Source organism: Polypterus senegalus, chromosome 5, assembly GCF_016835505.1.
Source record: "Polypterus senegalus isolate Bchr_013 chromosome 5, ASM1683550v1, whole genome shotgun sequence".
NCBI classification, from domain to species: domain Eukaryota; kingdom Metazoa; phylum Chordata; class Cladistia; order Polypteriformes; family Polypteridae; genus Polypterus; species Polypterus senegalus.
The window spans coordinates 199848088-199861317 of NC_053158.1; the positions used below are offsets into that span (position 1 = coordinate 199848088).

The following is a 13230-nucleotide window of genomic DNA, read 5'->3' on the forward strand; positions in this document are numbered from 1 at the left end:
AGATGTTCCACCTGACATTTCAAGGACTGAATTTTATCCTACTCCAACATCTTGTTGTCTTACTAAATACAGGCATGAACTCTGTTCTTTGTCATTTTGTATGTCTTTTACTTCCACAATTTCATGATGGGTTAAGTTTAGTTTTGAGCTATGTTATTTTTAAGTCTTGCCAGGAAATATCAGTACCAGGCGAAAAGGTAAGGAATTTCCAGAAGCAGGACACACACACATACACCCTCTGCCATCTAGAGTCTTTATTAAAGTTTGACTAAGCACATTGTACTTTTATTTGTTCTTGCTTTGTGTGTATCAATGACAGTGTGTAATATAAACAGTATGCACACATCCATTAGCAACAAGCACAACCTAGATCAATGTTTATTAGGGACAGCACATATACAGTAAATGGTAGTTTAGCTTCCTAAAACTTGATGTTGCATTTACTCAATGCTGGATCCAGATCAAAAGATATTTGTTAAATACAGCCACATTTTTAGTACTGTAATCCTAAAGGATTTACCTGATTTATATTTACTGCAAAAAGTTTTCATTCTCTACAAAACAAAACAGTGTTCAATTAAAATTAATAAGTTAATGAATCTACCCTAGCCTGGTTCATCAAACTGTGATAAAACCAGAAAAGCACTGGCTATGTCTGTATGTATATGTCTGAAGTTTCTCAGAGTACTGGTGTATTTTTCTTGTTCTGTTTTGGCTTTTGACTCTAGCTGTTAACTTACAATAGGGTCATAGCGAAAAAGGGTGATTTGTATAGATACTATATTAATTTGGAACAGTCTGATAGAGGTGAGTAATTAATTCATAAATAAGTGTCCAGGATGAAACAGTTGAGTCAGAAAATTGAATCAATAGCCATTGTTTATACTGGCGTATGCTATGATAAATGCTTTCTGTCTGACAGTATAGTTGGACTTAACTGCCATGTGCTTTTGAACAATCCTGTATATATAGTGCTGTATGTATTGTAAGATGTTTCTTTGTGTTTGTTTATACTATATTTGTAACTATAGTGCAGTGTGTGTATAAGTGGAAGCGTGATTATTTAGAATAATGTTTTATAACTTGAGGGGTGGAAGCTGGAAAACTATGGGTGTGTATTTAATCTAATTTGTATATTTAATCTGACTTGTATTTTTATGCATGTTCATCATGCAGTTGGTATTATAGTTGTAAGCTTGTTAATGCCTGAGTCTGCATTTGGTGGGGAGCATTCTGAAAAAATTAATTGAATTGAATTCATAGTTTACATGTCAGATACAATTTGGTTGAGTGTGTGTTGCCGTCTGAGATCAACTGTTAATGTTTTAGACTGAACAGAACAGTGGGTTGTACTAAATTTAAGACATCTTGATTAAACAGTACTGGTAACATTTTGTCTGGAATGATTGTGTATTGTAATAAGTCATTACTATTAATTCTTGCAGTGCTTTGTATAGTGGTCTGCCAAAATGACTGTATATACTGTATAATCTGCAAATGGTACAAAGTTCAGGTGCACATGTTTTGATCTGTACTAAGGCTTGTACTTAGTACTTGTGTTGTCTTCCAGTTGATAAATGTATTTTCCTACAGATTTTATTTTTTATTTTTTCTCCAGCCGTCTGGAGTTTTTTTGTTTTTTCTATCCCCCCTGGCCATTGAACCTTACTCTTATTCGATGCTAATTAATGTTGATTAATTTTGTTTTCTTATTGTGTCTTTTATTTTTCTATTCTTTATTATGTAAAGCACTTTGAGCTACTGTTTGTATGAAAATGTGCTATATAAATAAATGTTGTTGTAAAATTATGCTTTAATCTTTAAATAACTTTACTATTAATGTCCATCCCTCATGTTTTTCAAATTTGATAAACCACTACATGCCAAACAGAGTCATTTGCTCTGCTGGCACTCATCTTCTTGAGGTTCCAAAACACTCAAGGCTCAAGCCTACAGCTATTGCTCCTTAACTTTTGAATTCACCATTGATCAGCATTTGGCGGTTACAGTGTTTATAAACGTTTAAATCAAGACTTAAGGTTTTTTTTAGTTGAGCAAGCTTTTAATTCCTGGTTAGATATTTAGGTATTTTTATGTTAATTTATTATTTTATATTTTTACTTCTTGTTCTGTTTTATGTAGTTATACTTTTATTAACTCTTGTCTTTTTCTGTATTTTTATTGCAAGTGCTTTTATGATGTAAAGTGTGTTAGATGCTTTTGTGTAAATGAGCACTGAAATTAAATCTTTGAATCCGTTATAACTACTAACACTAACTCACAAATGCCTCTGTCCAAGAAGGTCGAGACATCCATAATCTTCAATTACACAAAGTAGAATGACATATTTTAGCTCAACTCCCTTGGTATAAAATAACTTGTTTTAATCAATTGCATTATTGGCTGAATGGTAGCTGTTTTAAAGTACATTTTGCATCAAAGTCACTATCACCTTGTGTGCTTTTGGCAAGTCAAAAGTAATCCTACTTCCTACTTCAGATTTTGAGGCATTTTAACACTGTACTAAGAAAGAGAGCTCCACTTTTCTTTAGTTACACTTCCCAATATAGGGGACATCAGTTCACCTTGGTTGTACATATTTGGAAATGCTTCCTCTTGTGAACTAAAGGCCATGTATGTTATTGCTGGTGCAGGTTCAACCTCTGACTTGATCAGCTGGCTTCACCTATTCATGCTGCAGTTGAAATGCATATACGTTAATACTTTACAAATAGCTCAAGATGCTACCATTAAATTATATTAGTGCTCCAAGAGAGCACCTCCTGGAGGGTATGGAGGGGATTTTTCATGATGGCATCCAATTTTGACATCATCCTCTTTTCCACAGCAGCAACCAGTGCGTTTAGGGCTTCTACTGTGATGGAGTAGGCTTTCCTGATCAATATAAAATTTGCTCAGGCATGGTGCATCTTTTGAACTCGAGCTGCTTCCTCAGGAAAGTGATGGGACATTTCCAGCAGCTTGTTGCATACATCAGAAGACCAGAGTCGCCTTAGGTAGTGCAGTCTGCTTTGGCCCATCTTGTATAGTGCCACATGGTATGGTGTTCACATTAAAACTGTGCTACATCAAATAATATAAATATATACCTTGCAACCCATTCTCTAAGCAACAGGTCACTACTCCTGATTGAGTCTGTGCACATTAAAAGTTGATTAACATTATAACTTGGGGTATAAAGGAGCCTTGGAGGGGGTAGAACTAAGCTGATTCTCTGCCTTGTGTCAAGTAGGTCCAGCCTCCACAGTCATTTGAAGAAGGGGATGAACAGTTTTGAGAATGAGTCAGTGGAAGATTTAAAATTATTACATTTTCCCCTTTCCTTGATACATTCTCTGTACGGTCATGAAACAGTTATGAAATTGGTTTTATTCAAGTTTAAATATTTGCATGTCATTCAGTATACCTTGGAATCCTTATTTATGTCTCTTCATCTATTAATCACTAAGTAAGCAGCAAGAATGAAGCAAATGAACAAAATGCAATAAATATAAAGCAATACACTGTTGCATACAACTGTATGCAATATGCAATGCAAAAAGAAGAGTCATTGTGATAATGGACAGCAAACAATTGATGCACTCTTTGCTGTTTGTGATAAGTACCTTCTGAAGATAAAAGCTGTTTCAGAGCCTGGTAGTCCAAAGATTAGTGCTACTATGTTGCTTGCAGGACTATGAAGATAAAAAGGGTGAATGGAATCCTTTTATATAGCGAAGGGCTTTTTGCATGTTTACAGGCAAAATTGGGTCCTGTCAGGGTTCCCTATATAGTGTTTGCTCAAAAGACAGTATTACCACTAAGGGGGCAGTACAGTTTGTTGGAGTGGTGAATGTGGAATTGCCTCCTAACCTTTTGACTTAAAGTGTGAGCATTAACTAACAATCCATCATTTTAAAATATTATAATGAGTGGCTGTTGAAGCTATGGATATGCCACACTTGCTGCTTCTTAAAGGGCATTGCTATTTCTTTTTCTTTTCTGCCGTTTACCTTACTCTCCGAGCAATGCTACTGCAAGGTGCATGCAAATGTGATGGAGAGTGGGACTTTATTTGTTATTTTTGACAATCTAGGTGAATTAGATGGACAACTGTGTTGTGATGAAAAGCCTGTTCTTGTCACAATTGTTCTAATGTTCTAGACCAGACTGGTGAGATGTCCTTTGGCTTGCAAATAATATAGATCAGTAAAATTAGGATGAACAACATATTACAACTCTTGTCAACTGATGGCTGCTAATGACTGCTCCTGCTTCCTCAGTACTTTGTTTTGCTGCCTATATGGGACTAGGAATTTATCTCAAAGTCACTACTGAAGAGTACAACAGATGATTTGGAAGTGCTATCTCAAACAGGCTAGATGGAACAGAGATTTTCATAGGGATACTGTTAATATTCTGTGCCTTTTAGGAGTTATATGAACCAGGGAGTTAGGAATAAATAGCATTGACCTGTAGCAGCTGGCTGCTAGAGCTTAAATAAAGCATATTCTTTTTCTGAGGCAGCTAAGATTACATTTTTGACTAAGGTATGGGCTCCTCTTTTCTTCTCAGTTGTCTAGTCTTTTAGTAATGGGAATGCTTTTGCTTTCTTTTAAACCTCATTCAGTAAAAATCAAATGCAGTTTATGTTGCTATGCTCTTGTCTAAAAGAGTATAGAATTTCTAAGTTAGCCTTTTTTTTACACAAATGAAACATTTTCAAGAATTGTGCCAAGTCATTTTCAATTTTTAAATTAGCCTACTGTTCTTTCCCACTTATGCATCCCCAATCTGTATATTTTGCTATTCATTTTTTTTGTCTTTGTGATGTGCTATTGAGATGGACAGATAGCCGTTTGATATGTATTCCATGTTCCTTTACTTAGTTTTAGCTTGTTTGTCTTGGAAATATACATGTCATTTTATTTTGCCCCTAAAAATACTGAAAAACTATTCCTTAAGAATGTTGTAATGAATAATTTGAAAATTGAGAGGGCTTGCTTAAAGCTATGTACACTTTTCTACTGAATTTCATAGTTTTGTTATAATTACAATTTCTAAAGATGTTTTTTGATGATGAATATTGCTAAGAGGAGCAAATATTTAAAAAATACTTTGACTAAGTGCAGTGAAGCACAGGAAATTGTTGGTGTTGTACTAAATGCACCATTTCATTTTGATTTTTTTACATATTTAATAGTTGAATGTAAATGTATTACTGAAAACAAAAGTACCTCATATTTACAGATTTAAAACCCTGATAAACTGATTACTGAGTATGCAGAACGTTCCATTGGCTGCATTTATCTGTTATTATCTGCTTCATCTTTCTTCTCTTCTGCCCTGTCATCTGTATTTACTTAGTGTATGGCTGAACGTAATTATTTCTTTTATTTATTTGTTAATAAAAATCATTTAATATTACTTTTGTCCTTTTTAAACTCTTAAATGAAATAAAAATGTATGATTATGCAAGTTGCATAACAGTTGATAATCTTCAAATTGCTTTATTTCAGATTAAGGTTTAGTAATATATGGTCCCTGATTTTGCTGTCATACTTCATGCGTCTGTCTTTAAAAATCCCTGCTTCTAGAACAAGCTGGTGGAAGATTTTTTTTTTATTGATGTAAAGAGTGTAGATTGTGTGCTAACATCTTAAAGGAATACTCCACCGCAAAATGATAAATTATTTTTATTCATTACTTACTCCATGTTGTTTATAGCAATGGCCAAGGAACATTCTTTAATCTTATGAACAGAGATATAAAAAAAAAGTTCTTGAAACAAGTAATTGATGAAGGGGCTCCAATGAACCACTTCTGGAAGATCTGTTCATGAACGAAGGTGGAGTGCTGTCAAACTAGTGCAATCATAGACGCAGGTCATAGCTGAAAAAAGTGTTTGCTTAAACTGCCCACGGTGGCCAATCTCAAGACGCCCTGCAAACCATATGCAACTCTTTTCCATTGAGTAAATTGTTAATCACGACTCTGCACAACCCAAATTCAGACAACACACGACCCATAGTTTAAGAACCTATGGTCAAGGAGAACATTTTGCAAAACAAGTGTTACAAGACAAGGGTACAATTGAACATCAATAGCAAAGTGCTCAGAAACCAAATACAAGCTAAATGCAATTCCTCGATTACAAAACCTAACAGATAATGTCATTTAGATAGAAATTCACCAAACACGAGAGCCTTGAAATGCTTCTTAAACACTTTGAGGTAGTCCACATTTTACATACACTTGGCCAGCTCGTTCCACTAACCAGGAACTCAGTCTGGACTGAGATTTGACACAGCACAGAAGTGATCTCTTTTCAAAAGAAGACCTGCCTGCTCAAGGACGACCATAGGACATCAGAGGTGCCTCCATATATATGAGTTCAGACCCCCTGACTACTCCATAGGCAAGCTTCAAGGATTTGAACTTAACTTGTGAAGGTACGGGAAGCCAGTTTAGAGATCTGAAAAGAGAAGAGACATGTTCCTGCTACGGCTGCTGCATTTTGAATCCTCCGCAGTGGCATGGTGTCAAGACCAAATCAGAGGTTGTGCTGCATTTTATGTTAGATATGGTCTGATCTTACCGATAATGTACAGAGAAAATCTGCATGACAGACCATACCAGCATGGTTGCTGAAGGACAGCTGGTCGTCAGTCACCACCCCAAGTCTGAATACTAAATTGGCAGGTGTTAGAAATAGTGAGCCAACCTGAACAGAGATGGGGTGTTGAATAGGCTGATAAGCTGGGATAACAAGAAGGCCCATATTTAACAGGTTGAACTGGAGATGGTGTCTTTTTATCCAGTTTGCAATATTAATGAGACATGCAGAAATTATGACCTATACAGTGTGGTTCTTTGGGGGGCACAGCAGGTACAACTGTGTATCATCAATGTGGTACTGATTAGAAAAATAATGGGACTGGATGATAAGACCTAGTGAGGAAGTGGAGAGGTCCCAGCACTGAACTTTGGGTCACCCCATTGCTGGCCTGGTGCACCTTGGACATCTTTTCATACCAGAACACGCAGTATTCATAATCTAATATCTGTGCTTTGACCAGGCCAGTCCATTACTCTTCATTTACTTTTATTGTGGCCAAACAACTCTATCTTTGATTCATCTGTCCAGAGTATATTGTTCCAGAAAACCTGGTCTTTACATTTTTCCATTGAACATACATGCAATCTTGCTCTAATGCTCTTTTTGGGCAGCAAAGGCTTTTTTCAGGCACATGTCACATGTAGGTCACATTTGTGCAGTCTGTTTCTGTTTGTAGATGTATGCACTTTGACAACAACTTTTGCAAGAGTTACTGGAAGATCCTGCATTGAAAGTTTGGGGTTCATAGAAACTTATATTAGTATCACCCAGTCAGGTTGCGGAGCTGGGCCAGTCCTGGACATATCGGAGTTGATTGAGGTCTGTACCACTTGTAGATAATTTTTCTTACAGTGGAGTTATTGATTTCAAATAATACTTTTTAAATCTCTTGCCAGACTCCTAGGCATCCACAACCTTCTTTCTCATGGCCTTAAAGAGCTCTTTAAATAAATTAAATCTGTGTCAACCTGCATATTTATAGAGATTCTAATAGTTGGTATCTTTTTGACACCTGATTCAAATTTTATTGTTTTGAAGTGGTGATAAATTTGGGGATATGCTTACATTTTTCCACATTACAAATTGGTATTTTTGTTAATTTAGATTTTGAGAATAAATATGCCATGTCATTTCATGTGACATTTATTCAGGTATATTACCTTTATTGGAAGGCACTGTTTTCATGAAGATCTAATGTTTGCCTTTTCAAATATGTTAAAAAACCTCAAGTTTCCATGGGTGTACTTAAACGTTTTTGCATTACCATGTATGGGATGTTGAGCGCGTAAAATTGGATACTTAATATTTAGATTATACAACAAAATTTTTTCATGGACATTAAGTCAAGTTTATTGTCTTATACATAATACAATACAGAAATAAAAAGTACACTGGGCATACAACATGTATACTGTATACATTTGCAATGAATATACAGTATATTTATACATACTTATGTTACAGTATTTGAATTCTTATGATTGGCTGTTAAACAACCTTATGATTTGTGCATAGAAGCTATCCCTGAATCTACTTGTGCAAATGCCAATGGTCCTTAGCCTATTTCCATAAGGGAGGACTGAAAAAAGGGTCAGAGCGCAATAGCTGAAGTCTTTAATTATGCCATTTGCCATTCTAAGGCATCAAGTGTTGTAGAGTATATGCCCTGAAAAGAAAAACAACTGGATGCTGGTTATATTCTTTGCTGCCTTCATCACCCTCTGCAGTGCATTTACACTATTGAGTTGAGCAGGTGACATAGTGGGATCTGATGCACCCAGTGGGAATGGGCTCTTTGTTTGCTGCTGTTCAGTGTTGGTCCCTTATGAAATACACTGTGCCGGTGGTTGTTATTTATGCTCCCCTTGAAAAGTAGAGATTAAAAGCATCCATAAAACCTATAGCATTGTTAAGGACTGCACCAACCCCTTCCACAATCTCTTTGTTCTAATTCTATCTGGCAAAAGGTACTGTAACATCTGAACCAGTTCTGCCAGGTTCTACAGCAGCTTCTACTTCTTGGCTGTCCAGACTCTGTACTTTGTACTTTGTGCTTCCCTCCGCCCTCAGATCTGCTCAGAATATGCAGTATGTTTGTTACATTTGTCAGTACTGTTACTTTATTAGTTTATTATTATATATTACTGCCTAATTCAAATTATTACTATCTGTTCACTTACTGATTATTTATCTGTTTCTAGTATAGTACCTGTCTTGCACTTGTTCTTTGTCAATGAATAGATTGCATTGCAGTCCTAGGGAACGCTATTTCATGCCGGTTTATTCTACAGTACAATGCATGGATGCTATGACAATAAAGTCAAGTCATTTGACTTGACGTTTCCCTGGATGTCACAACAAGCAGCATGGTATAAGTAATAGATAAAAAATATATAATTTTTAGTTGAAATATTCATTTAATGTTTGTTTTAGTGTGCTTGTGCTCTCATTGTACAAGTATATATTGTTTACTAGCATTTGCTTCAAAAACAAGATAAGGTGCTCTGCCTGGCATTATAGTGGAAAGGAAGAGGCAGGGAGGCTTATTTATTATTTTTCTTTAAACTGTTGCTACTAAAGTAATTAAAGCTGAAGTTAGATATCTAGAGAGAAGTAAAAATGGGTATTGCAAGTGGGTTTTTCCCAGGCTAATACATTTATCCAATCCGCTATATCCTAACTACAGGGTCACGGGGTCTGCTGGAGCCAATCCCAGCCAACACAGGGCGCAAGGCAGGAAATAAACCCGGGGCAGGGCGCCAGCCCACCGCAGGGCACACGCACACACACACTGGGACAATTTAGAATCGCCAGCACACCTAACCTGCATGTCTTTGAACTGTGGGAAGAAACCGGAGCACCCGGAGGAAACCCATGCAGACACGGGGAGAACATGCAAACTCCATGCAGGGAGGACCCGGGAAGTGAACCTGGGTCCCCTGACTGTGCTGCCAGCTAATACATTTATTTTCACTTAATCTAGAGAGTTTGAGAAGGCAAGAATGATAATCCACACTAATAGCGTATGAGGAAAAAACAAAAACCATAATAGTCCTGAAGATTTCTTCCTCTAGTGTAAGAAATGCATATTGGTTAACTTAATGACCTTCTGTCAATGCCAGTAGGCTGTTGAAGCCTATGTAGAACATTGGTCAGTAGGCAGCTGATTAAATTTGTTTGTTACATAAAGTATACAAAAGTCTTAACAGCACCTGTGTGAGATTTAAGTAGTAGAAAGACAAGTGATAAATAACTGTTTCAATGTTTAAATTATGTTAAGTTTATCATTCCTATGAGGGTAGCTTCAACTAAAAAGATGTAATACCTAGGCCAGTTTCAGGTTTTCTTGATGTTTAGTTTCATTAAAGCAAGCTTCTTGAATGCCATTTTCTGGAGTTTTGGTTCAGTGAACTTGACAAGGAGTTGGCTAGCTTCAGCTGCACAAGAATAAAGGAGGAAATTGCCCAGGTGTTTTCCAGGGAGGTAGCTTTTGCCCCTGAAGTGACATGAGAGAAGTATGCAGGCCAAAAAGAGAGAATACTGTATAAGGGGTGGTAGCACATAATGTCAAGGGGCATCCGTTCCAAAGTTAAGAGCTCAGGTGATTCATCTTTAAATAACTCCCCCAGAAACGGGGCAGCTGTAATAGTAGGATACTAGAGGGAAAAACCTATCCTCCTGCTGAAGTGAATGTATCATGTACAGTCTTATCTTTTTAGGAAACATGTATCAGAACTCATCAGATCTGGAGTGGATCCAAGTGTTACTTTCCATATCCCATGACACCTGGAGTGTGTTATAAACTGTTTGAATACGGAAAGAAGTCTCATGTAACAGCTTTAACCTGGTATAAAAAGCACCAAAGAGTGAAGAAGCACATTTACTCTTTAATTTTCTGTAATACCAATTTAGAATTTATTGTTAAAAATAAGATAGCGAAGTGGTTAGCACTCCTGCTTCACAGTGCCAAGACCTGTAATTCAGATTCCAGCTAAGTTCCTCTGTGGATTCATTCTCTTCACTACTCCAGTTTTCTTCCCATATTCCATGTTAAATAAGCAGGTGACTCTAAAATGGCCCAGTATGTGTGGTGAGTGTACCTTGTAGGTGGCCTGACAGTGGTTGCAGGATTGATTAATTTTCCCAGTGCTGCAGAAATAATCTCTGGCCCCTGCCTATGTATAAGCTTTGTTTAAGGGAGCTTTTTAAAATGGATAGAGAGTTGAATGAACAATTAATATTTGTGATAATACGCTTCTCAGTGTTTCAGCAAATTCAGAAAACACGACTACATATATGTTCAGCAAGACAAATTTCAAACAGATGCAAAAAAGTCTTAAAGAAATAAACTAGGAGTGAACCTTTAGTTGTGGTTACGGTTGAGGAGCAATGAGGTAGATTTAAAAAATTCTTTGCTCAGTGCAGGACAAGTTCACCCTAAAATTTGTAGCAATAGGAAACTTAATTACTACGTAAATGGAGAAGAAGATAAGAAAAAAAAAATATGAAGGAAAAGACTATTCAATGCCTACAAGGTAAATAACTCCAGAATTAACCATAGAACTTATGTGCATATCAAGGGCAAAGTGACTTTGTTATTCATAAATAGAAAATTCATATGAATTGTAATTCATGCGAATAATAATTTAATAATTTAAATATGTGTGATTAATGGTAAAAAAATAAGTTGAAAAACTCAAAAAAATAATTAGAGGAGAATATTGTTGAAAATACAATGATAGAGTTCTTTGTTTTTTATTTTTATTATCTTTAAATTATTTATTTTTAGTCATCTATAATAGGTTATTTCAGTATTTTAGCAGTAAAAGAATGGTCAGTGACAAAGAGGAGAATAGTGTCTGTACCAGCTGCAACAGCAAGGAATAAAATATGTGGAAAAGTAAATGGCCAATGGTCCTAATTTATATTCTTTTTTTTTTTTTAATTAATATGTCATAAACCCGTAACTACTTTCAGGAATTATTATTTACATTTGTATTTTTATGTTTTTAACAGTGAATAACATTACAGTCAGCCAAAATTACAATCTGCTCTGTATTCTGTACATTTATGGAACACATAAAAGGTATGTCATTGGAAACTATATTGCATTTTTACATTTATGTGCTAAATCAATAGTTTCTCACAGTGCCCAAATTCTGTAAAGGAAAGAACAATTTGGATAACATGTCGGCTAATGTAAGATTCAGTGGTTTGTGGCAGAACCTAACTAGGTTGCATATTTATCTTTATTCATCTCATTGTACTAAATCTACAAAGTTTATGAACTTAGAGTGCCAAAGCTACAATGGATTTCAGCAGTTGTAGCCCTCATCTTATCTAGACATTCCAGCATTTATTAATATCATTTCTGGATTTTTAGACTTGTCAGTTAGCCTAATGCATGTGCATTTGGCACATGGGTAGAAATCCAAGTACCAGGAGAAAAACCTATGCAAGAATATCGTTATAAAAATACTAACTTTTAAAATACTAAACCTCACATACAGTGCATCCACATTTTGTTATGATACAGCCTTATTCCAAAATGGATTAAATTCATTTTTTTCTCAGAATTCTACACAGAACACCCCATAATGACAACATGAAAAATGTTTACTTGAGGATTTTGCAAATTTATTAAAAATAAAAAAAAAAAACCTGAGAAATCACATGTACATAAGTATTCACAGCCTTTGCTCAATACTTTGTCGATGCACCTTTGGCAAAAGTCTTTTTGAATATGATGCCACAAGCTTGGCACACCTATCCTTGGCCAGTTTTGCCCATTCCTCTTTGCAGCCTCTTTGGGGTGTTGTGTGTAGACTTCTGAGGAAAAAAATGAATTTAATTCATGGATTTTGTCAGTTTCTTTTTGAAACACATTCTAGTCTCTCTTAAAATGTTTGAGTCAGTGTCTAAGTAGCTACTAAATGTGGAATGTTCAGGTCACATGCCTCACTGTCAAGTGACCTGCTTTTAAACTGTCCCAATTCACTGCTCTTAAGAGGTTTGCAGTTAGTTTGCTGAGAATGTTGTTCTGGTTTGCATTTCTTTTCAGGGGTTATGTACTGTGATTTCAGGAGCCCTTACTGCTCTTGTGCTTTGTTCTCTTTGGGTGATTTAGCAAGGTATAACGGATAGTTTTCTTCACTTTTGTGCTTTTTAATTTTATTCATGTACATCTAAATTCTTTTTAATGATTTTTTTAACATATGAACAGTAGTGTGGTTTTATATGGAATTAAAAATCAGAAAGCTTCAAATTTCCATACTTTTAATTAGCAAAGAGTATACAGCTTGAATTTCCACTGTGGCAGAGAGATGGATGAATCTGTTCCCCCACTCCCCCTTGAGACAACAAATGGGGTCAACTTCTTGACTTGATGGTTCCATTTAGGATTTATAAACATGACATTATCATCACAGACTGCTTTATTTACCTTGTGCACATACTAAATTTGTTCATTTACAGTTTCTCTCCAACAATTAAAATATTGATTGATTGACCCACTTCATTTGAAAAAAAATATATAAATTTACACATAAATACTGCTTTTAAAAAAGAAAGGTGGTAGATAAGTCAGAATATTTTAATTTACACAAACACTT

General features: G+C 35.7%; 1 long non-coding RNA gene across 3 annotated transcripts in view; it reads left to right on the plus strand.

Annotated features, from left to right (window-relative positions):
- The window catches only part of LOC120529803, a 104534-nt gene that overhangs the window by 76235 nt on the left and 15069 nt on the right, over positions 1-13230 (plus strand). The window contains exon 4 of one of the 3 annotated variants that reach the window (XR_005633807.1): positions 11636-11705. The exons of the other annotated variants lie outside the window; for them this stretch is intronic. This is a non-coding gene — a long non-coding RNA (uncharacterized LOC120529803). The remainder of the gene's footprint in view (positions 1-11635; positions 11706-13230) is intronic. 3 annotated transcript variants of the gene reach the window in all.